At 40.8% G+C, this 27,368-nt stretch overlaps 1 protein-coding gene across 4 annotated transcripts in view; it reads left to right on the top strand.

The window, feature by feature from the left end:
• The first annotated feature begins 9,352 nt into the window (after positions 1–9,352).
• The window catches only part of LIFR (LIF receptor subunit alpha), a 49,434-nt gene continuing 31,418 nt past the window's right edge, over positions 9,353–27,368 (top strand). Inside the window, exons 1-2 of one of the 4 annotated variants that reach the window (XM_079330096.1) lie at positions 9,353–9,514; positions 9,916–9,963. The gene's annotated coding sequence lies outside the window, so the exon portion shown is untranslated. Of the gene's footprint in view, positions 9,515–9,645; positions 9,964–17,111; positions 17,212–27,368 lie in introns of those variants that run through there. The other 3 variants (XM_079330097.1, XM_079330095.1, XM_079330094.1) reach the window with 3 other exon arrangements.

Raw genomic sequence — 27,368 nt, forward strand, 5'->3', positions numbered from 1 at the left:
CTTGGGATGTGGGCACTGGAGCTGTGAGATGCTTGCTCTGCTATCACTGCAGGACACTGCTGCCTTGTGTTCCCAGTTGGAAAGAGAATAACCAGCCCCTAATTCCCCAGTCACCTTTTCTCACTGCAGCAGAGCTTTGGTTGGCACATACCCACAGCTACTGAAACTTCTGCCTCCTCTGGATGTGGGAAGGGCTAGGGAGAAGCTTTTACCACTTGGACGCCAAAAGAAAACATGTTAATGGCACATCTTGCGTTAGGGTTGAAGAAGTGGGAGTTTCAGCAAGTCTTTCTGTCCAGGCTTTCTCTTCTGCCGGTGGGAGGAGTCAGACCATTCTGAAATAGCTCAACACAAAGGGTTGTGTTCCCGTGAAGTCCGGGAAAGTGGTAGGATTGCACAAGAGAGTTGTCAAGGTTGCTGTCTGTAATAAGGGACGGAGTGAATCATAGTGTGACAGTCACGGGCAAATAGAAGTTTCTTCCCAGCTTTCTGAGAAAGCCTCAGTGTTCTGTGTGAAAAACTCACGGTTTCTCCACCCAAACACGATGAAAAAAAAGCATGCCCTGGAGTAGGGACCAGAAGTTTGGAAGTTTGCACTTCCCAGTCCCTACCCAGGCACTGCTGTTCCCACAACCACCTTCACTCCCGCTTAGCCCTTTCTGCCTCCACTGCTTCCCTGCGGGTTCTAAGGATGTTCATGGCTCAGAATCAGAGCTGACAGTGCCCTCTATAGCCTAAGGAGGTGGCCAGAGCATCCTGGGGGCACGCAGAAGCCTCTGGAGCACCCCTTCCCATTGCACCCCAGGTCTTCCACTTCCCAGTCAAGTCTTAAAGCTTGTCTGTGCATTTATGATGCCGTTTGTTGCTTCTCCCTTACAAATTTCCCTGGTGTTTAAATGCAAGAGGGGGGCTTCAGAGCCAAAAATGCCAGTTAAGTGAGGCTTGAGTAGAACTGTTGAGTAGGTAGGGCAAGATGTGACGCAAAAGATTTATGCCAATACTATAATCTCCATAGTCAAAAGAGACTCCATCTAAATGTGACTTCACATAGTGTGTATATTCCACATCTTAACAGGCAGAAGCTTTCAGAGTCTTCCTTGGCATCAGTTTTACCAACTGCAGGCACAGTTGGTAAAGATGAGAGAAAAAGAGAGAAGATGGCACGTAAGGCCAGGGGTCTGGAACAAGAATTGTTGTCTGTTGGTACACAAAAGTTGAAAGACAACAAAACCTCAGCTCACAGAGCTGTGTGGAGGAAAGAAAAATGGAGAAAACAAATGAAACAACAGGAACTTCCTTTTGGCTAGAACAAGTGCTCTGTGCTCAGCAGGTTGCTTCCTGTGAGCCTTTTCCCCTGTTCATTAGATGCCTGTGTGGATTTTTTATTATACATTTTAGTTCAGCAGAAAGTATGTCAGGACCTTGACTTTTAAATTTGCAATTTTCATTAATGTGAAGGAGAGCTAGCAGCCTATCCAAGTATGAGGAACATTAAAATGCCAAGTGCTGCAATGTCTTCAACTCAACATGCTCAACCCCAGGCTGCATTTCACAGCAGTCCCATGCATTAAACAGGAACAGGCTGAAAAGGCATTCAATACTTAGAGACTGCAACAGCCAGCACACCAAAACCAAATACCTTGACCAGGGCTCCACTGAACTACCTCAAAAAATAGAAGTTAGGAGCCTAATAAAAGCTTCTGGCATGCATGTTCTCTTCAAAGTCAGGTATTCCTACCAGGCAAGTTAGTTTCCCTGTTGCAGTGGGCATCCAAAATGAGTTGCAGAGTTTTGTGGAGGGTGAGCACTGCTGCCATGCTCAGATGTGGGCTCACAAAGAGAAGAGTCCAGATGATCTTTGCAACTAGGGACACAGCTCACCTCTCTCAACCATGATGCTTCAGACAATGCATAGAAGACAAATTCCTTTTTTTCCTCAGGTTCTTACTGTCAGTCCATCCTGGCTATTGCAAGTGTGCTTGAGTCCCTGGTTGTGCCTGAAATACTCCAATCCAATGGCTAAGGCACAAAGCTGAACTTTGAACTCAGCACCTCCACCAGACTAACCTCAGCCTAGAGCCCAGGACTGTGGTTTTACACACAGCAGGACTGCTCCTTCAGATTCTGCCCTTGGATGTTAATTCCAGACCTATAGCCTTTTAAACTTTGCCCTTGGCTGTTTATTCCTGTTTAGTCCTACCTCCTACCAGCCTTCCTGAGGCTTGATGTTTGTACTCAGTGTAGCTTACAGCAGCAAATCTATTCAGTTAAAAAATAACTTGAGGGGAGGTTGATTTAAAAAAGAAAAAAGGAAAACAGAAACCTGAAAAAGAAAAGGAAAAAAAAAAAAGAAGACGAAAAGGGGAAAAAGGATAAAAAGAAGGAAAAACAAAAAAAAAATATAATTAAAAAGGGGAAAAAATAAAAATAAGAAATTGTTTCCTCAATCTGTGTTACCATGTGGATTTGTGCAAAGCATTATGCTAACACAATGCAGGATCACAGAATAAGAGACACATGATGGATGCTGAAGTTCACACTGGTGGCAGAAAAAGTACCTGCCAAACCCTAACTAGGCCAACACATGCATCAACTCATTAACATGTATAAGCCTGTGCCTCATGCACTCACAGCATCTGTCTGAAGAATGTGCTTTGCAGCCTCCCAGGTGTGCTGTGTTTCAGAGCAGGGAGGACAGAACACAGACAAGTGTGAAAGTTAATCCATTTTAGCTCAGTGCTGACAAATGTGGTTTTGTGACACCTGGTTTGTCTGCATCTTGTGTGATCCCAGTGGGCAATGAAGCTGCCTAGACATCCAGCTTTGCCAAGAACAGGAACAAGAAAAAGCATACTCAGTCACAATTTTCAGCATGTACATACATTTCTGGTGTCTCTGCTGCTCTCCACATGTGTCCTAAAAAGTGTTTTGCAGAAAATTCTTCTCTGCCTGAAGAAGCTCAGCCTTGCAGCACTGATGCTACAACAAATCAGGCCCTGTGCAGGCAGCTCCTTTGGCTTTACCAGGTTATGCAAAGGCAAATTAACATTGCCATTAGTCTTCAAACTACTGAAAATAAAAGTGCATGTTACACCAGATGGGAGGGTGTAAGGATGAACACAGATAAGTAATTAAGTCAATACTAGGTTAGAATTATATGTCATTATAGAGTTATTTTTGTACAATAATAAAAACAAAGCTGAGAACAAAAATAGGTCCACCTTGATGGAAACTCCCAGAATAGATACAGAATTTGCTGCAATAATTAACCTCCTGCAAACAATTCCCTGGTTTTATGAAAACTTTTTTTCAACCTGGCTTCCAAACATGCAAAAATTATCTGCTTTACTAAACTTAGCATTTCTGTTTGTGTTCAAATGCAGACCTTTTATTAGTCTACAAGAAAACTGTGGTTAACAAGGGCAAATGAAACACAAACAAAAAATCCCCAGTATTCCTTAAGTCAGACCCAGAAAGGACAAAGCCACTTCTAGTAACTGCATTTTGCCATCATATCCACCAAGGCCACATCTATAGGCATCTAATTTGTATATTGTTTAATACTGTAACATCCCAAGCTCTCATGCACTGTGTCAAAAAGTATTGAAACTCACATCTGAAAAATGACATGGAAAGACTGACAGGACAAATGGTGTGCACCATGTGAATACAGAACTTCCTGTTCTCCTGAAAAGCATTTGTTACATATCTCTATCTCCTCTCTAGCTGAATTCTCTTTGCCTTGCTACTTCTATGCTGATGCAATAGAAATTTGCTTCCAAGCAGTGAGTGTCCTAACAGCTCCATCCAAGGATAGTGCTGGAGAAGTCATATTTCTTTTCCTGGATACAGTTCGATGTGGGGGAAGGTGTTGCTGCCTGGCAGCCTTGTGCAAGGACAATTTTGAAAATTCTAGTGACTTACTTATTCACTGAAACTGGCAGCTCAGCTTGAGTTACATGAATTCTGGTTGAATGGTTCCTGTTGATGCGGAGATCATCTCTGGAGTGCATCTGAAGTTCATAACAGCTTAGAGTACTTTGAATTCATCCAACATTCATCAGACATGTTCAGACCATGGACCGATGTACAGAAAATCAGAAGCAACAACTTACTAAGCCTTGTAATACAGAGGGTATTTCTTGGTGAGATCTCTTAGAAATAGATAAAGCATGGCAATATCTAGCTGCTAAATTGGTGATCAGAAAAGTGTGACTGCTGGGAAAGGCAGTGGACTGGAAATAGGGCTAACACAACAGTGACAAAGAGTTGTGAAATATGGAGCATAGTTGAAAGTTGCATAGAACACCACAGCATGTTTGAATGTGATATACTGCTGTCAGGGAGCCAGTGAAGGGCCTTGTAAAATTACAAGCATATGAATGTCTGGGACCTTCTTGGTATCTTTTATTTTCAGATTTACATGCTTCTCTGGCTATTACAAATCTAAATTGCTTCTGACTCTCATAAATCCTCTTTTTTCTTATGTAATTAGGCCCTTCCACTACTGTACAAAATGGACCTCTTCAGTTTCATATCCATAAATCATAGTGCTAGGACTGATTCCACCAATCTCTTCCACAATCAGCAAGATTGTTACCATTTGTTGATTTCTTCAAAAATGTATTTAGCTTTATTCCTTCCCAAGAACTATTCTGTGTCCTGTATCACTGTCTCAACAACTGACCACTCATGCTTCTATATTAGATTCAGCAATAGGATGCTGATGATGATTAAGCATATGCTGTACTTTACACTGAGGTACAACCACCTGTAGGATGGCAGAGTTGCTTAGATTGAAAAGCAGGCTGCAGCTGTTAATTGGTTACAGCGTGGAGATTGCTGTAGCAGGGGATCTTCAGCACCAAGCTCCTTCTCAGGCATCAGTTCACTGTAGCCCCTGCAGACATGTTTAACTGAGGTATTAACGCTTAGCTGAATGAAACACAAATGGAAACGCCTGCTTGTGGGAGTATCACAAGCCACACTAGAGCAAGGGTGGAAAAAATGAGCATTACTGGACATAACAGGCATGAACGACTGTACTCAAGTCAAGGAATGGTGAGGAGTGTGCTGGTTACATCAAGATCACAAGATAAGACCAAAAACTCAGTTCCCTTAGCATAGGCTACTCACCATCCACCCCAACCCACCCCACTCAAAAAAACCCCAAACTGTGCTTGATACCATGGGCTCAGATGACATCTTCTCAACAGGAAGGCAGACAGTAGCCAAAAATGAGGATATAAGGTGATGGGCGGAAACTTTTCCACAGGTTCTGTAGAGTAAGGCATGGAAGGGTCTGAGGCAAGATCATTGTACAGCTGCTTGACTCAGAAAGATATAAAAGACCTGCTCAAAAGAATTGTTTGTCATTGCCAGTGAAGATGGACGCAAGGTACTCAGTGAAGACTCAAGAGTTGGTACCCTTGTCCTCTGTCCTACACACAAGTGCCCTGGTTAGACACAAAAATCGTGGCATTTGGCCATGTGTGGCAATGGAATCCATCTCCTATCACCTCTGCAATGCTTGGGAGAAGCTTTACTTTCACTGCCAACAATAAGGGTCCTATTACTGGCAGTGAATCCAGAGTTTCAACACCATGTACTTCCCAGGCATCTGAGGTAGATTTTTTTCCCAGGGAAAGGAATTTGAGTGCATTAAATTTAATTGGTTTTGGCAAGTAGTGTTTTTCTTCCCATTTCTTTTTAAATTCATGGCATTATCAAAGTTAGTGCAGGTCAGTAGATCAAAGTCCTTCATTTCTTCTCCCTGCAAAGACAAAAAACCACAACAGGGTACATGGTTTTCCCAAAGACAAGAGAGACCAAAGAATTTTTTGAAGCCCTTTAGCAATATATTGCCAACATGTCCCTGGTTTTACAGGCATAGGTCTTTAATGATGAAGAAAATGCTCTATATTTAAAAATTATTAATCAGCAAGAGTTTATTTCTCTGGGGCCAGTGCCCTCGTTTCCAAGAAAAGCTGTGTCAGCTTGACAACAGAGATGCTTCCACTGAGACTTCATAGGAAAGAACTGTTGCTTTGTAAGTGCACAAAAATACATGCACTATCCCCAGTACTGGAGGTTATTCTTGGCGTGAGCAGAGGTTACTCCTGCCTTTATCACAACCAATCTGAGTTTTGTTATTGGCCTTCCTGAACACATTCAGTCAGACTCAAATTTGCTTTGTTGGTTGTATTATATAATTTTGTTTTAAAGAAAACAGGAACAGATAGCCCATAAAAACAACTGTTGGCAGATCTTTGCTGGCAATACTATATATTTACAATTTCTGGCTTTTGTAAACACTGGTAGAAGTATTACCTTTCAAACTTCTGGTTAAACTGTATGGTTTGTAAAATGTGCTTCTCAGCAAAGGAAGTTCTTTTAATATTCTTTATTGGCTGGAGGAAAGTGGGTGCCAAATACAACTGTGAAATGGGAAACAATGCACAAAGGAAAAGTTCCAGAACATCAACATATCCGCTTCTTTTCTCTGCCATAAATAACCAACACACCCTTAAACACAAGACTAAATGGCTCCAGGAAACTCTCATTAATGAAAATTTCCTAGCTGGACTTCTCACTTTCATTTGGAATTACATACCTCAATAACATTTTTCTGACCTAGACAGCAGATCTGTTGTTCTCTAAGTAATATTAAGCCCTGAGATAGACTAAGATAAACTGAAGCTAACCTACTTTCCATAGAGACTTAAACCTCTCCCTCTCAGTGTCCAAAATAATAGTGCTGAAAGGCACAGCCCTGCTGCTGTTGATATCAATGACAAGATCCTACATTGACTATATAAGGACACAGTTGTGCATTCCAGCATCTGTCCTTCAGTTTTCTGGAAAACAGAGATAAGGCAGGAAACAAAATAAATGGCCTTCGTGCATGTACTCTATGCAGATAAATTTCCTCATAAAATATATCAGCTATGATATTTTATGGAGAAGACATCATGATGAGACTGGTTGCACGCATAGCATATATACTGCAGATCAGAAGTAGCAGGGTAATTAGGCTGCTTGTTTATCTAGGGGATAGTTATATTAAAATTAAAATATTTAATTTTATAAAAAAAGAGATAAGTGATACCAACCATCTGTAGTCTTATCATCTTGAAACTCATACAATACAGACTTGTTGTAAATTGTACCAGACCAAGAAATTTCTGTCTCTTAACTTTCAATTGAGTCACTGAAAATTGACTCATTATTACAATACCTAAAACATTAAAACAACTTCAGGAACTATAACTATTGCTGTTTTGCCTTGGATGCCTCTCCTAATTTCACAACCACAATTTTTTCTTAAAAAAACCCTCAAACACACACAGCTCTTGTATGAAATATCTGTGAATTACAGAGAAGCTATCTGGCTAATTAAAAAGAGAAAACAGTAAAAATTACTATTGCTTGGTTTTGGAATCTAAAAAATTTGTAAAATCTTCTGCCACTACTGAAGTGTACGTGTATCATGCACATGGCACAGGGCTTTCTGACAAATGTCAGTGAGCCTCTACTAAAGTTGAAATAGCATGAGCTGCAGAAAAGGAAGATTGCAGAATTTCATTTGCCACTTTCAATGCCTTGTAAAGGCATTGACAGTTTTTTTGTCATTTTCACGGATGGAAACCTGCATTTGTGTTTGTCATGTGTGGCACAATCCTCATGAAACTTAGATGCTGACTCTAGAGAGGTGACCAGGCTCCAGTTAATGAGATCTGGAAACACAGACAGAGGCACTGCTGCCTTGAACAGGTGTGTACAATGAAATGCCCACTTTCTCCTCAAACCTTGAGGTGCTATGTGCATTCCCAGGGTTTTTTTTTTTTGTGATTTGGCTGATTTTGCATAAAAGGAAGCAGAAGGGTTCCTGGGCTAGAATGGGAACTAAATGGGAAAATGTTCTTAGGCAGCCAACAAAACCTCCTCTTTGTACCTGCAGTGAAGTCTTCACCACACAGTTATCCATCCAGTAGCCCTTCCAGTGAGGAGAGATTTGGTACTGTGACTGATTTGCTGGAAAGGCAACTACTTTAATCTACTAAATAGAAGATGCCTAATAGGGGTCTTAAAGTCTCTCCATCCTTGGAGTTGTGAGTGTTTCAGTGCACATCAGTGTTCTGCTTGGGATTCACAACCCACGGCTTCTCTTCAAATGGGGTTTAAAATAACCCAGGAAAGGTAGGTGTATAAGGAGATTTAATCCTTCCCCTTGAGATGACACAGACCAACACACAGACAAGTGTCAGTTCAAGGTCTGAAGTCAGATGTGGTCTGGATTTAGAACAGATCTGAAGTCATCTATCTCAATGACTGAACCACAAGGTCCACATACGTCTCACCAGTCTACTGAAGCTCCAGTTCTATTTGTGAAAGTAAAAGTGCTGGAAAGGAGATAGAGCAGTGGCAGATTTCTACTCTATGGAACAGCCTGTGTGATTTAGACCGTGCAAGCAATGTGCAGGATGGCAGGAAATTCTGGATTTGGGGACCTGAAATTATCTATTTAGCCATCATGGGACACAAGTTCTAGTCCAGGAATTCCACGCAAGTATTTGCAGTACTCTGTCATCTGGGTTGTGAGACAAACAAATCATCTGCAGCAACTTGGAAAACTGCACTAGGAAAATGTAGGCAGAAAAGTACAAGGAAATCCAGCACTTTTTCTCCCCATTCTCCTGTGGTTGACTGGGGCACAAGAGAGGAGCCACAGGCTTGCCAGCTTTCTGATTTTATGGGTCTCGTGGCATTTTTTTTTTTTTAAATTGCTCGACTCTTGAGAGTGTGGGATTGTGAGGATTTCAAGATTAATTTGAAAGAGAGGCTGACATGCAACAGTTGCGGCTTCAAAGAAATGTTGGAGGTCAAGTCCCAGACCTCAAAAACTAGTGGCAAATTCAAAGATAAAATGAATCAAGAGTCGCCTGCGTCTGGGGCCAGGCCCGCCGCGTTCAACCCTGGAGGTCTGGCAGCGCTGGAAGTATTCAAGGTACTTTTCTATAACGGGTATTTGACCGTGCCACAGAAAAAACCCGCAAGGCTCGGATGGGACCCCGCCTTCGCCCTCCCCTCAGCCTGGCCGCAGCCCGCGGGGGACCCGGGCGCCCGCCGGCGCTGCAGCGGCCCCGCAGCTCGGCCCCAGCGCGGCCAAGGGCGCGGCAGCCGCGGCGCCCGGCGGCTCCGGCCCGGCAGCACCGCGGCCGCCGCAGCGGGCCCGAACCGGGCCGCGCCGGGAGCGGGAGGCGGCGGTGCCCGGGGCAGGGCCGGGGGCGGCGGCGGGCGGTGCGCGGCGCAGGCTCCTCCCGCGGGCAGCCCGCCAGCCCCGCTCCTCCATCCCTCCCTCTCCTTCCCTCCTTCCCTCCCTCCCTCCCTCCGCGGCTCCATCCCTCCTTCCTGTCGGCGCTGCGCACTGCTGCCGCCGGAGCTGGGCCGCGCCGCGCACCGCCCGCGCACCCGCGGCATGCGGCGCCCTCAGGGCACGGCCGGGCGGCGCCGGGTGAGTGCGGGAGCGCGCCGGGCGCCCGCTCCCGGCCGCTCGCACCTGGGAGGGGGCGGCCCGAGGGGCGCGATGATGGATGTTCCCTCCATCCCTCCCTCGCTCTGCCCGCCCCGGGGAGGTGCCGGCCGGGAGGGGCGGAGGGGGGGGCCGGCAGCCCCGCCGGGACCCAGCGCGGCGGCGGGGATTTTGGGAGAGCCCCTCCGGCTGCCTGCCTGCCGTCGTGCGGCTCGGGGCTCGGCCGGGGCTGGGGACAGGTGGCGGCGGCGCCGGGGGCGCGGCGGGGTCGGAGGCGGTGCGGGCGCGGAGCAGCCTCCCTCGGGGGCGCGGGGGAGACCGGCGGCTCCTCTCTGCCGCTGCCCGGAGCTGCGACTTAAATAGAGGCTGTGTTTTGTCAACAGCTCATTCCGCTGGCCGGCAGGTTGGCTGGCTCGAGGACTGAGCAGCGGGTAAATACTATTTATGCCTCTTTTTGAAGTTATTTTATTTAATTTTATTTTATTTTATTTTTTAAATAAGTAGCGCCCTTTTGAAAAAATGGACCATCAGAAGGGACTCAGGAGCCCCTTCAGTGTTTGGGGAGCATCCAGACATTCTGGGCGCCTCTCTGCACACTGGCTGTGCAGGGACTCTGGCACAGCGGCAGCTGTGTCTGTTTTGAGCACTTGAATTTCTAATGTGTGTAGATACCGTGTTTGAAAACAATTTCTCAAAACGTTTGAGGCAGTTCTGTAAAGAACGTTATTCCCTTGTTAAAATTCAGGCTGTAAATTTGAATTGACTATGTTGTCATGGCATGCTGTGTGTTGCTTCGGTAGGAATTGGTTCTAAGCATGGTTTCTTGTTCAGTTGTTGGTGGTGAATGCCTGGGCAGTTTGCTATGAATGGGAGTGAAGATTTGGATAGGTATTACAATCACCTCATACTGAGGAGAGTGGGATGGTGAGCTGTTGTGTAGGAATTGTCACTCTGATTCTTTTCAACAGGCTTTCGTACTTAAAGTTGCCGTTGCAAAAACAGGCAAATATTTATATTGCATTATCAAGGCCATGTCCTGTCAAATTTTCTTCAGGAAAGCCTGGGAATTGGTTTGATTTCTGCTGTATTTGAAGCTCAGCTTGTTACCTAAGTAAGGCAGTGTGATTTGTCTTCAACATCTCACCTGGATGTCCATTCAGCCTTTTCTCCTTACTGTAGAAGAATTCTTTAAATTCTTCCTAAACCTTTAGTTCAACCCCACAGCATGAACCCAGACTGCTAATAAGACTAAGCAGGTTTAGTAACTGTGAGAAAGATTAAACTCCATGTCGTGCCGTGTTCCCTCTCAAATCAGCATGTGGCAGTGCCAGCTGAGACAGTATGTGTTTTTGGTGTAGATCCATCAGTGCCCACGTGCTTTATATATAAAGCTTTGTACATCCTGTAGGGAAGAATGCATGAATGCCTTGATATGCAAAAAGTCAGTGCTTGTCTGTAGCTTATCAACCATTTCATGCTGCATGATTTTGGAGATGAACTTTGATTTCTGTTGATTTCTGTACATAGACCTAGAAGTCTCCTGGATTTGGCCACAATTTTAATCAAGATCAAAACAAAAATTAATCTTTGATGAAGGCAAGGAATTGGATGTGGAAGAGACAGGAGCAAATGCTGCAAGTGTATCCACAGAATGAATAGCAAGCACCACATCTGCCCTTGGTTGATATCTCTCAGCATGAGTTGCTGGCCATTAGCTGGAGATGGGTCTGTGTGTTACTTTGGAGAGGTCCGAGAAAAGAAAGACCAGTGTCAGAAGACCACAGGGCTGTGTTCTACCCCAGAAAAATGTTGCAGAAGGTCACAAAAAGAAAGCTTAAAAATCACTAAATTGGAGCTGGTTTGGAATATAACTTCTAGGAGTCAGTAGATCACCTGATTTTGTTTGCTTTTTGTTTACATCCTTTGTTTGCATCCTTTCATCTTATCACTGTTTCACCTATTCAAACTTCTATCAGGATTACTAAGTGATAGCAGTTTCCATTGTGCACTCTCCAAATACAGCACTTTAGTCATCTAGAGCAACCAGTAGCATTATTTGTGAGTTAGATTGTGCAAAATCCCTTTACAGGTGTGCTGAGGAAAGGGAGAGACTTAACCTTTAGGTGAGGGCATTCTCACAGATTTAACAAAGGCAAAGAGGGACAGATGGGAACAGCCATATGGATGGAGGTGCTTGTCTCAAAGAGAGGAAGACTTTTTCACAGGTGGCAAAGCTGCTGCTGCTGCTACTCTAGAAGGTATTCATTGGACTTTAATTTCAAGTGCTTGTTGAGTTACAGTCTCTGGCCATAAGATCACATCTATTTCAGCATCATGCAGATCAGGGCTTTAGAAAACGTTTTAAAAATACCTGAATTAATTAACATCCATAGGTAACGCTAGAACAGAATCTCTAAATGTATTTGACAGAGTATGTGTTGGATTGCTTAATCCAGTGAGTGTGTGACAGCAAATGTTTTGCTTTATGATAAGATGTATTTAAACAACCTAGATGTTTGTAAATACTGACTCTATATTGCAGAATGCAGTATATCACAAGGCTGATGCAGATGGATTATGTTTTTCTTTTTCCCCAAGATTTAATTATAATTACTTCTTGACTGGTAAGCATCAAATTTCTGTCTAAAAATAAGAAAAATAAATTGCTTCTAGACAAGACTTGAGAAGTGCTTTATGCTTCAAAGCTGGTTGATAAATTTTGTTCTGTAAACAGTTTAATGTAAAAGATGAAAATAATCTTTGGGACCAAGACCTGGAGATCCCGATCCTACACTTCCAGGGAATGTCTTCTCACAAGGACATGAGTGTTGCACTGAGTCAGTGGTTACTTAAGCTTCAGAGAGAAATACCATCGACAGAAGGGCTGGAGGAGTCTTTATCCTGACTCATCTGTCATTTTGAGTAGCCTGAGGTGTTGCTGATACCCCCTCAAGTGCTGCAGTGACTTGGATTGCTTCAGAAAAAGGAAAATTCCTGCTGCTTTCTTATCCTATGTTTTTAAACAAAAGCAACAATTCTTTTCTTTGTAACCTGATTCTTTGCTTCTGTGCTCATTTTATCAGCAGATATAAGCAGGGAGTAATTGCTTTGTGAATCTTCAGTGTTTAAGCATCAGTAGTATGACCCTTTCAAAGATGAGACTGCATCTGTGCATGATAATGCCTACAAAATTTGTCATCACCTCTCCTTTTTTTTCTTTTTCCCCTCTAATATTTACCTTTAGCTAAGTGGGATTTTTGAACAGTTCTCTTTGAGGTTGAAGCATCAAAAGTTTGGGTTTTATATGTGCTTAAATAACATTCCAGAATCATATGGATTTCTTCCAGAGTCATTAGCATGACAATGATGAGTGCCATATAAATTCCTAGATTAACAGACCTATTTTATTACCTGTATTTTGAGAGATTGAGGGGCAGCTAGGATATCTGTCTTTAAAAGAAGCTCTCCTGTGTTGTTTGCCTTCCTTCCTTACTGACTTACAAACTAGCAGATTTTAGCTAGTCTAAATTATCTTTGAAAGTTCTTATGTGTCCCTTAGAAATATACCTGGAGGCTGTTTTTCTTATACATCATCATTTTTTTGCTGCTCACTGCTATCCTCCTTCCTCTGGAAAATTTGCAGTCCTCACATTTACAGACTGTGGAAGCTGTGCTGCTGTGTCTGTAAGGTCCTTGAACTCCTGCAAGCACCAGAAGCTCAGCAGTGGCTTTTGCCACTTTGCTGCTGTCTGCCTTTCCCTGCTGCTGTCTCTTGGAATCATTCCTAGTAGCAGGTTTCACTGTAAGCAGAAAATGCTTAGGCTAAAAATAACCTAAGTCATTGGTATGAATGTTGGTCAGGGTGTAAGGTTTTGAAGGGCAAATGTCCCCCCTCCTTTCCATGCACTGTCTGGAGCTGGCACTGGAGTGAGGTCAACTGTTGCTACAACAGAACCAGCTTTCCTTTATCCCACAGGCAGAGAATTGCTGAGTTGTCAGCTGTTGAGTCCAAATTGTGCCATTTACCTCAGGGAGCACAAGTTATAAAAGCACATGTCATGGAAACAAGGACAGCACTGTGGAAATTCTCTCCTCCTTCTGCCTCACTTCCTAACCTGCCAAAAATCAGACCCTCAGCAGAGGATGGACTGCTGTGTTGGCAGGTTGGTTTTAGCACCACCCCCCCTCTCGATGGAGCCATGTATTGTCAGGGAGCAGTCTCCTTTCTCATCTGTATACCCAGCAATTCAGGGGCAGTTTCCTGCAAAACCAAAAGCACAGCCTTTCAGCCAGCCTCAGTCTCCTGAAATTCCCTTAAGTAGATAAAGTACTGCTTTCTTGAGGTGGATTTTTTTGCAGCATTCTCTCCCTAGACAGCCATTTTCAATGATAGAGTACAATTGGTTAGGAAATGGTTATGAGGTGTTTTTTTAGTTTTTGGTGGTTTTTGTTTTTTTTTTTTTTTTCTGTGGGGGGTTGTTTTCTTTTGTTTTAGAGGGCAATGGTTCTATATTGATGAGTAATGTTATGCTAGCATAGCTTACTGCATTTTGATCATCAGTCAGAAAGTACTTCCTTTTGGAATATACATATATTCCAAAAATAGAGGTATGCATGTGTGCTTGCTTTGTACCTACTACCTGTCAGCTGCACAGATAACAGCTTTATAATATTGACTGAATGTTGATAGTGTCATATCAAAGTTGCCTGGTAATTTGTAGTGCATAATCATGAAATTTAAATAAAGCAATGTATTTGAGTGGTTTTTTTTAAGTGCTAAACACTGTCTGAAAAGTATGTTGGAATGCTTCTTTTGCTTGCATAATTTTGTCATTATTGCACAAGTTGCTTAAAGGTATAATAAAAGTACAAGTAACAGGGGTGGTTGAGGATGGTTTACACTGTCAATCTGGCTCAGAAATGGTCCATCTTTCTGGGCCTCAGCCATCCACTTAAATTAGTTTTGCTCCCTGAATTAATCAGTTACTTCCCTCCAAGAGGAAGTGCGGGCTCAGTTGACTGTTTGTAACTCAGGCACAGTTTAGCATTTCTTCTGCATGGTGTGGGTTTGGCCTATGGCAAGGTTGGCTAGGATGGTGAGCAGAGTGAGCCAGTTCTCTCCCAGCTGGCTTGATGCCCTTGAATGCCCCCCACATTGTGCCCTTGGGCATGACACACATTTCAGCCTAAAGCTGTAAAAATTGCTCTTTCTTCATTTCAAGAACTTTGAGCACAGAAGCACAGAAGAAGCTGTTTCGTGGCCAGATGACGACCCAGGCCACTTGCTGCAAAGTTGCCTTGTTCAAACTCAGGGTGGTCTCAAACAGTGTGAAGGTGAGCACATCATTTCACCTGTGGGTGAAGACACCTTCACACTGCAGTCCATCAGGGTGGTCTGAGAATATCTGATATTCATATTTTCTGTGCCTTTATTAGCTGCATTTCAAATTACATGCATGTTTGAGAGTTGCACATCCCACATGCCTTGGAGAACTCAGAGGAAAGAAAAATTTGGACTAATGAAAAAAGAGTCTTGGTTCTGCTTGGTGTGTGGCAAGGCAGATGACTTTTGGGGGTTGTTTGGTGGTATCTGCCTGAGACTGGCAGCCCTTCTTCTTTGCAAACAGAACTTAGCACAGTCATCCAGAAGCTCTTGTGCCAAGACAGAAGTGTTGCTCATCGTGTGATGTAACTATGTTTGTATGGCAGATCATGGTTTTGCACTTCTTGAACTGGGTGATCCAATAGCCTCTCTTAAGTATAAAATCAGTAAGGACAGAGCTTCAAAATATCTTTCTCAAATAATTGGTACTGCAGGCAAAAATGCTTTCTTATTAAAATGAACTTCAGAAGAAAATTATAATGGTCAGTATTATAGGTGGAGCTTCTGCAGATTCTGAAGCCCAGAGGGTGAATATAAGTTGTAAGTATTCCAATTTTAACTGATTTTCACAATAATTCTTGTTTTGGATCAAATTCAGCACTTGTGGCAGGAGATGCGTGACCTCTGAGGTTTTTACAGCTACTCTAGAGCTAAAACCAAGGAGATAAGCTTCTAATGTTTAATCCTAAGTGGAAAAAAAGAGAGGAGGTGAGAGAACAGCAGAGGAAAAAAAGAAAAAGAGATTTGTTTATTTATGTTGTGAACTTCAGTGTTGTCTTGAGCTATGTGCAACAAGAACTGAAGTAGTGTGTGAGGTGAACATAATGTCAAACTTTCTTAGGGCTTCTCCTGGTTGTGGGGATAATAATATCTGTTCCCTAGAGTCTACCTGTTCTTCTTCCTTTTACCCTCCTTGCCCCTGCTCCACAGATTTCCAAAGATTGTGGCTGTGGGAAGTCTTTAGTGCACAGATCTCAAGGCACGTAACTCGTATTTCATCTGCTAGAGCAGCATTGTTACAATTCTCAGTGTAGAGCATCCTTTTCCAAATTAAATGTAATCTGTTTCTTTTTCCAAGATGATGGAAATTTTTGACCAAATATTGCCACCTATTTCACATGTTTCAAAAGACAGGTTCAGTCTGGATGTAAATCCAGCAAGATGTTATGTGGCTCTTATTTTAAATCTTACCTCAAAGTCTGAATTTTGCATATTGTTTTTCTTCACCATTTAAAATCCTTATTAAAGTGAGATCTGTGCATGATTTATGCTAATCTAGTCTGATGTTGGAGTAATGTGAACTAAAGGCCTTAATGTAGTAAGATTTGAATTGAACCAATATTTAGAATTTCATAGCAATGCATCCAATCTTATTTTCATTTCAACCAGTTCACTCCTCCTGTGAAAACTTTTGCCAATACTTAATTTGTTTTACTTTTTGCTTTCTAAAGTTCAGTTTTCAGTGGAGGTCTACTGCATTTCCTCTTATGTCTTACATGGTGGGCTAAGTTTAAATCCTTTCTCTGTGTAGGTGCTTGAGAAATGTGGCCAAGTAACCTCTCTGAACTAAATAGTTGCATTGTGCTAGCCCTTGCAACAACAGCCCCAAACTGTTCACAGTAATAATTTGATCCTGAGTATGAATTGATTTGTCCTGGATGAAACTATTTCCACTGCTAATGAATGGCTAGTTTTTCTCTTGTGTTCTCGGATCAACTGCTTTTGTAAGGTAGCTTGATCCATACAGATAAAAGTTGTTAGGACTTTTATTTTCAGTATCTTTTATGTGCCTATTTGCTTGAGCAGTGATAACTGATACTTTGAAAATGGAGCATTTTCCGGTTCCTTCCTCATATTTCAACTAATGAGTGGTGCAGCTGGTGTTAATATGCAAAGAATGTATCCTTGAAAACGTTAGATTCTTGTCTGCTATCTTTTTGCCCTGGTGTATGAATGCTTGCTAATCAGTAGGTAGCTCTGGGTTGGAATTTGGGCAGTGATTACTGCAGACGGAAATGGGAGCAAGCACTCAGTGTTACAATAGCTGCTGTAGAATTAGGTCACTAACAGGCTTTCAGCAAAATAGTGTTAATTTTCCTCTTCACACACTCAAACAGAACGTGTACTTATAATTTCACATCTCTTCTGAGTGATCTTCAAGTGTAACATTCTTAGCAACGAGTGTTTCAACTTCAGGTGCTTCATGTGACTGCCCAGTTCTGCAAACCACTCTCCTGTACCAAAGACTAAGGAAAGAGCTCCTGCAGTTGGGCTCCTGCAAATGAACAGTGCAAATGTGAGTTTGTGCATACTTTCATTCATAAATTAGAATTAGTCATATACTTAGGTGTTTGCAAATTCCAGAGCAAAATGTGTATATATGTGGTTACTGAGGCTTATTATCTTGCATAAATCTGCAGTGAGTTAGTCGTGAGCAGCACTCCTCGGCTGTGAAATGCCCTCTCATCAGAGGGCACAGGTCTCTAATATAGCATTTAGCAGCTTGTGTCATGAGACCTGAGAACTAAGATGAATAACATGCTGCAATCAAAACCCAGCTTTTTGATGAGCTGATCACTTTAAGAAGTATTGGTAAAAATTGTCTCCACTCGATCTCTTCTTTTGAAATAGTGACCATTAATTTTTGCCATATTTAATGATAGTCACTTGTTTGGTTTGGTTTTAATTTCAAAAATTTTCTTGTTTGCACAAAATAAGGTATTTGTCTCTTGTATTCCTAATACCTACATGGTATATGACCTTTTTAAGCTCTTCTGCTGTGGTTTACAAATATTTTTGTATACAATATTCTAAATTAAAATATTTGTATCCCTGATACATATATATTGGCATCTAAATATGTTTTGCACTCATAGTCCATGTGCCAATTCTGTGAATAGCTCTTTAGTATGGAACGTTGCAGAAATGGGAGAAGCAGAGGACTCTCCAAAGCTGTTTGAGGTGGTGTTATTTGTATAACAAATAGCAATTTGTGAGTTCTAATGACTTGATTCATGGTGAGATTGACACGAGCTTTTGTAGAAGAATATTTCACACAAGGAAGGAAAAATGATGTGTTGATGTTTCATACCATAATATTAAAGGTTCTGTCAGTCTCTGGATTTGGGCAGGTGAACTTGTAAGGATAAGCTTGGCATTGTGCATTGTGTGCTCTGTGTGTGGATAGGCCTGACTAGATTCACAAAGAGCAGAATTTTTCTTAAGGAATAGAATACTGGAATAGAAACTAAAAATAAACTGAAACAGAAGGTATGATTCACATAACACCATTCACATACACCCATTTTAGTTCTCCAGCTCTTCAGGTTCCTCTTGTCCTTGCTTTTTCTCCCCCATGTCTGGCCACCTCCATCTGCAGCCACCAGAGACACCAATGAGAATTGTCCCACGTCTCTTGCTCCTGCACTCGGACTTGCTCAGCACTTTGGAAACAATAGCTGCTTCATTGCTGACTTGTGAAACAAAAAAGTTAAACATATCAGCAACAGTGCATGAAAAATGTGATGAGCAGCCATCCACAGGAAGAGGTTTTTCCATTCAGCTGTGTAGATATGCAGAATTTATTGGTGTCAGAAGCTAATAAGTAAGAAATCCTTCTTCTTTTGTTCTTTATCTGCCTGCTCAATACTGAGATAAGTAAACTGTGAGATTTACTAATAATAGCAGGAAGGAAGAACCCTGTTAAGCGTCGATAGAAAAGTTGGATTAACTTGTGTGTGTAAAATCCAAGGTTGTTTTTTCCTCTCCTCAGCTCTTTTTTATAGTCACCCTTCAGAAGAGAAAAGAAAAAGAGAGCTTCAGGAGGTGAATCTCACTTTCAAGGGAGGATTGAGAGAGAAGAGGCAGATGCAAGTTACAGATGCTATAATGATGGTCATGTGAAAGTGAAGATATGAGATGTGGCCTTGAAAATTTCTGTTTTGTTTTCTTATATTAAGCATGAATCATGTCAGAGGGACTGACTCACTCTATGTCCTATTAGTAGCAGTCTCAATCTTGTATGAGCTTCTTTAAATTTTAAATTAGGTGCAGCCTCATTACTCTTGTAGATGCTGCTGTCTCAGCACTTGTTGGTGGGTTATTTACAGGGACTTGTTTCTCTGTTTTCTTAACTTCTAAAAGAAATTGCAGAAAAACATTGTTTTATCTTACAGCAGTAAAAATGATGGATCTTAGCCATTGTGTGTATTATTTTAAAATGTTAATATCTTCATTGCTTTAATTCTTTTTCTGATCATTATTCTAATGGTACAGAGTTTGCTTTATTATTTTATCCCTGTTGAAACCAGGACATCTCTTCAAAGTACTTTTATAGCAGTATTTTCTATTCTGAGACTCTCCATGAAACATCTAAAGGCCTGCTAGGGTTTTCACACCAAGGAAAATAAATAAATTTTCTAAGATAGAAAAACCCAGCCAACAGACAAAATATAAACTTCTCATTTAGATTATTCTGAAAAACTTCAGAATTTTCAACATCTTTTTTGTGGACTGAGAAATTTTAGTCTGTGTTTGAATTCTATTTGCAGTCATTTAGCAAAAATTTAAAAAAAAAATTCAACTTTCCTTTATATTTTTTTTTTAGACAGTGTTCTGCCTAAACTGAATGATCAGTCTAAATTATTGGAAATTGAAAGCTGGGTGTTAATTTACTTGCAAAACAATGCCCTTGGCATTGCAATAAGTGATTAATTTTGGTTAGGGCAATACACTTAAGGAAGTGCTGCCTGTTTGTAGAGGGGATAGCATGAATAAGCACACTACACCTGAGTGTGGTATATGTTTCTTGGCAGAATCAAAATCTATTAGATGGGTAGAAAGGATAACATGGAAGAGTCAGTTTATATTGAGACACTGGTTTGCTGTGCTGCTACAAAATCTGCAAGTGGACCATAAGCCGTTTGCAGGGTCCTCTCTGTGAGAAGAGCAGAGCAGAAAAGGAGGAGTAGTGTTGCCCTCAGAAAGCTGGATTAGTGTGCCTGCTTGTCTTTTGGGCCCCTGGCTCCAGTGGAAGATGTGAGCAGTAAGAGAATGAGGGAGTACTGCTATCATAAGCAGGCATGTGAGTGAGTCGATGTATGTGTGTGAAGTGCGTGGCTAATATTAATTTCTCATAGCCTGTGTCTGCAAGATTTAATTAGGAAAGGGACCAGATCTGATATATGTTAACTGCAGAAGTCAATATTTGTATTTTTGAGTACTTAATTCCCACACTTTGCCACCTTAAAAGGAGAGATATGCATATATATATGCGTAAGTGAAAAATTCCAGGGGGAAAAAAGTACAATTAAAACAGCATGTGAAGGAAATAAACGAAGGAAATACAACTGCTATGTGATTACACATGGACTGACTTGTTCTGATGATGTCCTACTATGTTGTAGACCTTCCTCCTTTGTAAAGATTGGATGGGGAATGGCAGCATTGAGGCCCCACTTGTGTGCAGAGCAGAGAGGAAAGTGTTTGCCCACTCCAGTGGAATTGTGGTCATACATGATAACATGCTGCAGTATGTCTTCATGTGATCTGTCAGATACTTATTAAGAGAGGAACTACAACAGGTCATGAGAGCTTTTAGTCTCAATAAAGATTAGCACAACAGGAATTTGTCAGAAAATATAGATCTGTAGTTTCAGGAATTGCCCATTTCCTTGATTAGTTAAAAAAATCAATTTATTTCTCGTAAGTGGCTCTCATTCCTTACATTCACTCTAAAAGGATATCACATAACTGTTGCTCTTTGTTCTCAATATATTATTTAATGTGAAAGCTACATTTCAGCATTTGATCTATTTATGTGCTCCTTGCACATGTGAAGAGTCTTTCTTTGGATTTGGTTAATTGTATCTTAAAAATAATTTGAATACTACAGGTTTTATTGTAAACAATGAAGGGTTACAACCCTTTGGTCATTGCTCGTTTTTTTTAAAAAAGCACTCTTGGAATTGCTTCAGTAATTATCAGTGTTCTCTTATAAAACTAATTAGGCTTTTCCTGTGATGGAAAGAGGATTAAAGGTCATATAGTTCAAAATAAATTTTTTGACATTTCCAGATAAAGGAAAATAAACTCTCATTAATAAGGTCAACTTCTTTAATGTTTGTGAGTTCATAAGGGTGTATGAGCTGAAGACAACGGGCAGGGACAGAATTATGCAGATAATATGACTCTTCTAAGGAGCAGCAGTTTTATACTGCAGTCTTTATAAAGTCTGAGTGATGCGATCTGGCCCTTCAACCTGACGTTGATTAAAGTGCAGTTGACGATGTGGGCAAATGACATTTTCATCTGAAGACATGCTGTTTTGAGAACTACACAGCAGCTAACAGTACCCTTCAAAACTGAAATGTGCTTTGCAATAATTGGATTATGTTTTCTTACAGTTATATGTAGTGAAATGCAATTAGCACTGGAGAAGTGGGGAACCTCTCTGTGTTTTTTCATTAGATTCTTGGTTTATGTGCTGGGGAAAAAAAAAGGGGGGGGGTGCATTTTTTTGTCTGCTTTACACCTGTATTAAATGTTGAAAAGTCATAGTGGGTAGCCATAGGAGTCATGGTAAGAGGTATTTTTTAGTAATCAGACTTGTGTGTATTTGCTCACTGTGTTTGTCCCATGCTGTGTTGTAAAGCACAAGAATTCAAGGAAGTATGTCGATCATGAGGTCACCAAATTCAAGCATATCAGGAAATGCTTGTAGCTGAATCAGATTTATAAAAGTACATCCTTCATCTCCATACAGTATTAATTTGCCAGTTGTAGTAAGTATCAAGAAAATTTTTGAATGGGTTAGAACACAAGTGTGCAAATGACTCTGAGCTGTTTCCTTCTCCTGCACTGCACAATAATCTAGAAGATCCAAAATTCTCTTTTGGCCAGTAGTGCCCCTTAACCTTCACCCCTTTGCTTTGTTCTTTGTTCTGATGATTAGGTGTTTTCCATCTGCCCTTCTGTGGCAGAAGAATCTGTGCTTGTTAATTTGAGCTGACTTCCTAAGGAAGCTGGGCTTATCTGATAATGTCAGTCCCCTCACCCTTGCAGTAACCTTTGAACACACTGCTCAGGTTCACTTCAGTCAGGATGAGGAGGTGAGATCTCAGCATACTGTGTCCTTACAAACTTGGTGAAACTCGGCAGCTGGGTGGAGAAAAGCTGCTAAAGAAATAGCTGCAGTGTGAAGCCAACCTTTATTGTACTGCAGTCCAGACCTTTCTAGCATGCCTTTTCTGATGTCTAATAAGGCCTAGAGGTAATCTATAATAATACTGTCCTAATATGTAACAACAGTAAATCATGAACAGGCTTGCAAATATCCCGAAACATATTTAGTCTATTTTTGGTAGTATTTGGGCTCACTGTGTTTCTGAGAAGAATTTGTTTTTTGTTGTTACCATCTGGTGAGCAGTGCTATGCTCCTAGTAGTCATTGGTGTGCTTGTATTTAAACATGTACTTGATGACTAACTGATATGGCAAAGGCTTCCAAAGTCAGGAGTGAGACACCCAATTTTCCTTTGAAAGTGTTTTCATTCTTCTGAAAATCTCATGCTGGGAGCATTAAATGCAGTGTCTGGCTTAGGAACTACTCTTGTGAATAAAGCATAAAAAAATTACCTAGTAGGACTAAGAGTTTTTAAACTAGCATACAGTTTAATTGAAAACAGAGAGCAAGAGGCAAAGTGTGCAAAATGCATATTTTGCTTGAAAAACATGAAAAGTCACCTAATTATTTACCTTTTGATTGTGGTAGAAAAAAAAATCTGTTCCTACAGTGTTTTTTTACTATGTACTGCCCTTTCAGTCCACTGCTCTGCCTGACTGCTCCACCTCTTCAGTATCACTGTGGGTTTTTTTCTTTCCAGCTCATCAGTCCCAACAGGGGTATTTTTCCCTATGGTCTCTGTCTTGTTCTTGTTTCATGGAGTTTTCTTGGTTTACATGCAAAGAAGTCTTCCACTGTACTTTCCAAATCCATCTCAAAATTGTATACATTGTACAAATACACATACAAAGTATTTGGTATCTGCTTCCACTACATATTTTCCTTTCTTTCAAAAGGCAAGTTCTAGGGGTCTGTATGTGTGTATGTTGTGCTGTCCAACAGGTACTGAAGGCTTTCATAAAGTTGTCCTTGAGCTGTGTGCTTATTCACAAATTTGTCATCTCATGACCTTGCCAGGTAAGGGTGCTTCTGATGCAAATCACCACCTGGAAATTACCTGTGGCTCTCCCAGTCTGCAGCTTGTTTATTTGTATTTTCATAGGACCTAACAGTCCTGGAATCAGATTCAAAAAAAAAAGGAAGAACTGAAAATACTGGAATGCAGGTGCAGTTGCAAGTTGGTCCCTGAAGCTGAGACAGATGATATACTTACTCCATCTGGGGTGCACTTTTACCCTTGATGGTAAAATTTCTTGCTAAAATCCTTGCCTCTGTGGGTGGTGCTTCAGAGCAGGAGTTTTGAAAATGAAATGCTGAAGTGTTGATCCTTGGGTTGTGCTTCTATTGTCTCTTGACCTCTCGCCTCTCCCTGCAGAGGCAGGCTGGGGTGCCTGCAAGATTAACTGCAGTGGCTTTCCAGTATCTCAGAGGTGATGCTGCTGTTTGGCAGCTAGGGGAAGCAGTGAGGAGGGAATTTTTCTTCTTGTGCTTGACAGGAAAAAGACCTCAACAAAACAAATGTCTCATAGGACTGAAAGTTCGGCCATGTGTATTCCTGCACATTTACTGAATAATATATTAACACCCTGTCTTTGTTTTCTTTTCTTCCGCTGCAGATTAGAAGACATTTCGTGCAGATAGGAAACTTGAATTATTTTATCAGCTTTCAGAAAGAGAAATAGCAGATTTTTAAATTAATTCCTCAGAACAGGGGAAAGCCAGATTCCCAAATGGGACTCAGTCTCCGTTTATAAACGAGTTTTGGTGATTCATGTCCTGCAAATCTTTGTAAAGTGGAATGGTGCCATGTTATAAAACAGAGAGGGAAAGCCTGCAGCTAGATTACTAGAGATTTTTGTCTCAACTTTGGAAATTCTTTCAAGGAGGTGGAAAAATTGAAAAACTGCCAAGTTCCCTCTCCCTCAAATAAATCTTATTAATTCTTTTTTCTTTTTATTATTTTTTTTATTACTAAGCTAGCTTTAAAGTCAAAGACTGAAGACTGTGGGATCAGCTGTTCTAAAAGAAAGGCAGTTCATCTTCTGTTTCTGTGTTCATTGCCTTTACTGTCAGCTGTATTGGCCATTTGCTTGGTTTCCCAGAAATGTGTACTTCTGGCATGGTTTTTCAGATAGGGGAATTTTTGGGAAGCTTTCATTTGGCAGCAGTAGAATGCGTAACTTGATATATGCATTTTTACCTGGATGTGAGTGGGTTTTCTTTTACTTTGAAGCTGAATTAGTATTTTTCAGCAGAGACAAGTAAAATGATCTTTCTCTACGTGCTGAGCATAGTAATTTTTCTTCTAGCAAGGTTTGATCTAGGCACATACTTAACACCTGCATTTCTGCCTGGCAGTATTTGAGGTAATGGTTGTTTAGTACTGCTAGAAATGCAGCCCCTTACCATTCTGTACAATATTTTGGTGGTATGCTGTGTAATAATTTTCCTTAAGAGCTTTTAATATCCAATGTGGTGGTAAATTATTATGATACATTTAGCTGTGGAGGCAATTTATAAATTGTAACTTGAGAAAATTTATTGACAAAGAAACTTCTTCATTTGCATTTACTGCATATGTTTTTACTGATTTCATGGCTTCATCTAGACTTCTTCACTTATTTTCCTAAACCTTTGGTATAAGCTGACTTTTTAACCATTTCTTTTCAGGTATCTACTTCTGGAGCAGAATAATTAATATTTATGAAAACTCAGCAGCTAATTCTGAATTCATAGACATTTTCAAAAAACATATCCAGGGAATTGTGACTGTCAAATCAGGCTGCAGGCAGAAAGCAGGCTGGAAAGATTATTGATATTTTTTTCTTTAGATGTTTTATTTGTTTGTTTTCAAAGTGGTTTCCAAGCACTTGACAATGAAGCACATTCGGAGACCAGAAAACTCAAAAGTACAACAAAGCTCTGCAGAACTTTTGTGCTTAAAGAACCAATCTATTACAACTGACTAAGAAAACACTTTTTTTTTTTTTTTTTTTTTTTTTAAGAGAATTGAGCATTTGGTCAGCTATGCTGAAAAAAAAAAAAGATACACAGAACCAGTTAAGCCAAGAAATACGTAATAACAGTCAGAAAGAGACATACCAGTTATTTTCTGGTTTCCCCTTTTAGAAGTTAAGTCTAAAGAGGATGGTAATGTCTTACCTGCTCTCATTTTCTCACTTTGTAATAAAAACTTTAACCTTCTTTACATCTGACAAGGTAAAGCAAAGCTGTTCTCACTTATTATTGTCATGGAGTACTTTTCCCTTTCTGATCTATCTGATCATCACTGGATGCACTGACTGCATCAAAACATCTTTAAAAATCATTTAAAAGTCCATGATGGCTGTTGAGCTCTTTCAAATATCAGCCACCAACTGCTGGCTTCAGTGGTTAAGAATCTGAATCTAGCTGTTCATTTGCTACCTTGTTTGCATAAAAAGAAGGGCAGAACTCCTTTTTCCTGTCCACAAGCCCAAGGGTAGGTCCTCTGCATGACATAAGGCCCTGGGCAGAATTCAGGACATTCCCATGTGCTGTACCTTCTGACAGTTATGATGGAATCCTGCTTGTAATAGATGCCCTTAAAAAAGGGCAATTTACACAGAAACCTGTCGTGCCTTTACTGTTGTTATGGCATGAATTTGCATGTGAATACTTTTTATATGCACCCACAGTTTTCGTTTTTTTTTTTTTTTTTTACTTAGCATAGATTTATGGCTCTTTCTGTATTTTAAAATTCCAAAAGTGAAAGACCTTTTCAGGCAAAGACTTTAAGGTGAATTTGCTCTGCAAACACACTCACACTTAGTCAGGAGATTTGCAGTCCATTTATTTGAGGATGAGATTGGAGTCTGAAGTACTAAATAAACAGCTACGTGGCAGCTTTGTACAGTATCTGAGGCTAGATCACACACTGAAATTGAGTCAACAAGGTCTGAATGTAGGAGAAAGCAAATACAGCAAACGCTATGTAAACACATAGGTTCGCCTTAGGAAAGTTCCTTCATTGCTCTTGATAATGCTCAGACCTCAGGGCAGAGATATTTCAGAACTGTGGATACAGCAGCTTGGGTTCATGGAGAAATGTTTATTCCAGGAATAATCAGAAGTCTAAAAACTGAGACTGGGAAATGGTGAAAAAAAATTGGAGTTTTTAAGGGAGGAGCTATTAGGGATCTGGTATCAATCATATTCTATGTAAGAGGTTGCTGCCATGCAGAGGATAAACTGTTCTTTGTGTGCTGGAGATAGGACAAAGTAATGTGCTTAAAATGGAGTAAGAGATAGTTGTGAAGCATTGGGAGCAATGATCATAGTGCCAGTGAAGTGACATGAATATGTTGCCCAAGGAAATGAGATTGTTATGAGTTGTGCTGTTGCTGATATTTTTTTAAATGGACATCTGTTAAAAGTGATTTAACTCCTGTAGCTCTTTCTGGTAGAGACAATGGGCTTAACCTCCTTCATAGTGTTTTTAAAAACAAACATCTTCAGAGTAAAGACATTTATGTTATTAACGTAACAGCTGCTTTTGTTGCACTCCAGGCAACCAGCATTGTCAAGATTTTACCTTCTGACTATGTTGAGCTCACTGGTCCTAAATAAATATGCCTGCTTATAAGAGTACCTCTGTCCAGAGGATAACATGCTTTTCATTTCTTTCAGGGTAAGGAAAAATATCCATGCCTTGTTTGAGTTAGCCTTGAACTGATGGAAGGCAGCTTTCATCCAAAGGAAGTAAACTTCCAATTTTTAAAGTACTTAAATTATTTTGTAACTTTTTAATTAGAACAAGCCTATAAAAATGAGTCTTTTTCTCCTGACTAATGACATTTAATTATGTGACATGAAGCTTCTAATTGCCAACTTTTCAGCAAGTTATAAAATGTGTGTAAGAACAGAAGGGCTAGGGAGTCTATTCTTGTTATGAAAGATTGTGGTTTACAAGACTCTCTTCATACTCTGCATGAGACTACATAGGTTCACTTCTGTGCCTGACTGAAACTGAAATTAAAACTGTGCTTGTGTTAGGAGAACTTCACATGACTCAGATTTCTTGTAATGCCCTGCTATGATGTTACTGTTAAAACTTCTGCAGTAGGAGGACAACTCAGTGAACTGTGTGTTGAAAGAGATGCAGAAAACAAGATTTTCTTAAAATGCGTGTAAACACTCATAGTTGCTGAGTCTACCTCATAAACCTGGCGTGACCAAATAGGTTTTGAACAAAAGTACAAGGTAATGTGTTTAGAGGTTTGGGATTAATAT

Source organism: Erithacus rubecula (assembly GCF_903797595.1).
Source record: "Erithacus rubecula genome assembly, chromosome: Z".
Taxonomy (NCBI): domain Eukaryota; kingdom Metazoa; phylum Chordata; class Aves; order Passeriformes; family Muscicapidae; genus Erithacus; species Erithacus rubecula.